At 39.7% G+C, this 3960-nt stretch overlaps 1 long non-coding RNA gene across 1 annotated transcript; it reads left to right on the forward strand.

Annotated features, from left to right (window-relative positions):
* Positions 1-890: 890 nt before the first annotated feature.
* Positions 891-1610, forward strand: LOC121794377. The gene is made up of 2 exons (XR_006049285.1): positions 891-1238; positions 1323-1610. It is a non-coding gene; the product is annotated as an uncharacterized LOC121794377 (long non-coding RNA).
* The last annotated feature ends 2350 nt before the right edge of the window (positions 1611-3960 follow it).

Consider the following 3960-nt stretch of genomic DNA (forward strand, 5'->3'; position numbering starts at 1 on the left):
GCCCAGTTCTCTTCCTCAAGGCCCAACTCAAAAAATAAATTCTAGGCCCAAGTTTCTGAAATAGGGGAGGCCCAATTAATCATGCTCCCTTCCGTCGACTCTCCCTCATTTCATCTTCAACAAAAACTCAAATCCCCAATCTCAAAACAAAGGCAAAACCCTAATCTTCTTCTCCTTCCTCGGCGGATTTCACCGCCACACCAGCCACCACGCACCACCATCGCCGGCGCCATCACGGGAGTTTGGTGGGCTCGCGCTGTCGACGTCTTCCCTCTCTGCGTCTCACGTTGGGTGCAGCCTACCGAAGCGAAGCCGATGCCGCCTCCGTCTCCAGCCGACGCCGCGGCTGTGTAGCCGCCTCCGTCGGGTCTCCCCGTTGCGCTGAGGCAGCACACGCTCCTGCCGGTGCCGTCACCTCTCCGGCGAGCTGCAGATCCTTTCCTCGGCTATCTCCGCCGGCTCGCCGCTGATTCGCAGTCGGCGTCGTCTTCTCCAACAGAAAACTCCTAGGCTAAGTCTTCTACCTTAGCTATTTAGGTGTTTTTCTCTACTTCGTTGGTTCGTGTCTGAACTTAATCGTCCACCTACTGGGATGAGCTTGACAGTTGGCTAAAGTGTTGTTCCTTTAATTATTTACGGCTTACTTATGTTCTCTGAAACTATGGGGTTCCTCTAGCATGCTTGTGATGTCTACATGATGCTATAATATGGTTAACAGAGGTTGAAAGGAAGTGTGGTTACCTCCACTGAACTTGTGCTGCTAGTCCTTGTCTTTGCTCTTGTTTCACCCTCGCCTCCTCCCCCTTCCTCGGCTCCTCTCTTTCTTTAATTGGATGTTGCTTTGTGATAAATGGGGAGGAAGAGGGCTGATCTATACTTATAGCTGGGGTGTAACTGAAAGCTGCAAGAGTTTGTTATCTGACTGGAAAAGGAGCCTTAAGGCTGCCCTATGTTGGCTGCCATCCCTGCAGCTTGCAGGCTGGGTACTCGTGAGATAAATGAGCTTACAGTTCCTGGACATGCTCTGAAAAATTACTGAATTTGGTGTTATATTCTGGTGTCCCTTTTGATGTACATCTTAACTGCATTTGGCTTTATTTTGCAGGTACGAGCTGGGCAGGGCTGTTGGGGTGAAGAGGCCGAATGGACCGCCTCACTGCAGTCTTCGGTACCGGCTGCGGGGCAGGTCGCTGCAGGCTGTTGCAGGTCCCTCGGTGCCTTCATTCTTGCTCATTTAGGTAAGGTTTCAGTCCCTACTAGAATAAGGAAAACTTGCTCCTTTCCTTGGTCTGATTTCATCTTGTTTTATCTGGATTGGGCAGCGTCGCACGGCTAGCTGCGGGGCTTTTCCTTTTTTTGGTCTCGCCCTCTCGGGCTTTCTGGAATGTTGGGGCCAAGACGGCTCGCGTTGAAGGCCGAGGAAGTTCACTAGGAACTCTCGGTTGTTGTAGCTCAAAGTGAACCCCTTTTGTTAGTCTTAACAACAATGTAGTAGCCATTGTAGTTTGTATGTAATAAATTCCAAACACTTGTAATGTGTTAGCTTTGAAAATTCTGAAGTTGTACTTGTACCCTTATTCAAGAAATAAAAATACTCTTTCATTCGTCAATAAAAGTTCTAGTATTTTATTTCATAACTCCCGAGAAATCTAAGTCTCGGCTATTACAGAGACTCCGCATGGAGCAAATGCTGATGCAGCTAGTAGCAAATTCGGACGCCCAACTGGTCGCTCAGTCCAGGGTTCTGCAGGCTATTCGCCAGTTGACCCTCGCTATGCAAACACCACTTCCCTCTGCAAGCTCTCCTCCAGCTCGGCACCCGCCATCCTCCTGGCCACCCTCAGCGTCCCCCAGTCAGCTCTGCAAGCATTGAGTATACCCCCCCGATCTCTACTCATTTCGAGTTTCGAAACTTTTTTAGTTTTATTTATTTTTTTTGGGTATGTATAACTGTTATTCTGCACCACACCATACTTAGACCTATATTGGGTCTAAGTGTGAGAAGTATGCATGTCCACTTTTGCTATCTGTTTTGTTCGTCTGCCCATATCTGTTTTGGTTTCCATTTTTCTGTGTTTCTTAGCACGTTTTGATTATTGGCACCGCCTCACACTTAGCCCAATGTTTGGTCTAAGTGTTGTTGACTAAACACATCACTCTTATTATGATTTTACTTCACTGTTGTTAACAAAACACATCACTCTTATTCTGATTTTACTTCACTCTTGTTCACAAAACACATCACTCTTATTCTTATTTTACTTTACTCTTGTTCACAAAACAAATCACTCTTACTCTGATTTTACTTCACTCTTGTTTACAAAACACATCACTCTTATTCTAATTTTACTTCACCCTTGTTTACAAAATACGTCACTCTTATTCTGATTTTACTTCACTCTTGTTCACAAAACACATCACTCTTATTCTGATTTAACTTCACTCTTGTTTACAAAACACATCACTCTTATTTTGATTTTACTTCACTTTTGTTTACAAAACACATCACTCTTATTATGATTTTACTTTACTGTTGTTTACAAAACACATCACTCTTAGCATGATTTTACTTCACTGTTGTTTACAAAATACATCACTATTATTCTGATTTTACATCACTCTTGTTCACAAACACATCACTCTTATTCTGATTTTACTTCACTCTTGTTCACAAAACACATCACTCTTATTCTGATTTTACTTCACTCTTGTTCACAAAACTCATCACTCTTATTCTGATTTTACTTCACTCTTGTTCACAAAACACATCACTCTTTCTCTGATTTATTTCACTCTTGTTCACATCACTCTTATTCTGATTTTACTTCACTCTTGTTCACAAAACACATCACTCTTATTCTGATTTTACTTCACTCTTGTTCAAAAAACTCATCACTCTTATTCTGATTTTACTTCACTCTTGTTCACAAAACACATCACTCCTACTATGATTTTACTTCACTCTTGTTCACATCACTCTTATTCTGATTTTACCTCTCTCTTGTTTACAAAACACATCACTCTTATTCTGATTTTACTTCACTCTTGTTCACAAAACACATCAATCTTATTCTGATTTTACTTCGCTCTTCTTTACAAAACACATCACTCTTATACTGATTTTACTTCGCTCTTGTTTACAAAATACATCACTCTTATTCTGTTTTTACTTCTCTCTTGTTTACAAAACAAATTATTCTTATTCTGATTTTACTTCACTCTTGTTTATAAAACACAACACTGTTATTCTGATTTTACTTCACTCTTGTTTACAAAACACATCACTCTTATTCTGATTTTACTTCACTCTTGTTTACAAAACACATCACTCTTATTATGTTTTTACTTCACTGTTGTTTACAAAACACATTACTCATAGCATGATTTTAATTCACTTTGTTTACAAAACACATCACTCTTAGCATGATTTTATTTCACTCTTGTTTACAAAACACATCACTCTTAGCATGATTTTACTTCACTTTTGTTTACAAAACAAATCACTCTTATTATAATTTTACTTCACTGTTGTTGACAAAACACATCACTCTTATTCTGATTTTACTTCACTCTTGTTCACAAAACACATCACTCTTATTCTTATTTTACTTCACTCTTATTCACAAAACACATCACTCTTATTCTGATTTTACTTCACTCTTGTTCACAAAACACATCACTCTTATTCTGATATTACTTCACTCTTGTCTACAAAACACATCACTCTTATTCTGATTTTACTTCACTCTTGTTTACAAAGCACATCACTCTTATTCTGATTTGATTTCAATCTCGTTCACAAAACACATCACTCTTATTCTGATTTTATTACACTCTTGTTTACAAAATAAATCACTCTTATTCTAATTTTACTTCACCCTTGTTTACAAAATACGTCACTCTTATTCTGATTTTACTTCACTCTTTTTTACAAAACACATCACTCTTATTCTGATTTTA

This window comes from Salvia splendens, chromosome 3 (assembly GCF_004379255.2).
Source record: "Salvia splendens isolate huo1 chromosome 3, SspV2, whole genome shotgun sequence".
Classification (NCBI taxonomy): Eukaryota; Viridiplantae; Streptophyta; class Magnoliopsida; order Lamiales; family Lamiaceae; genus Salvia; species Salvia splendens.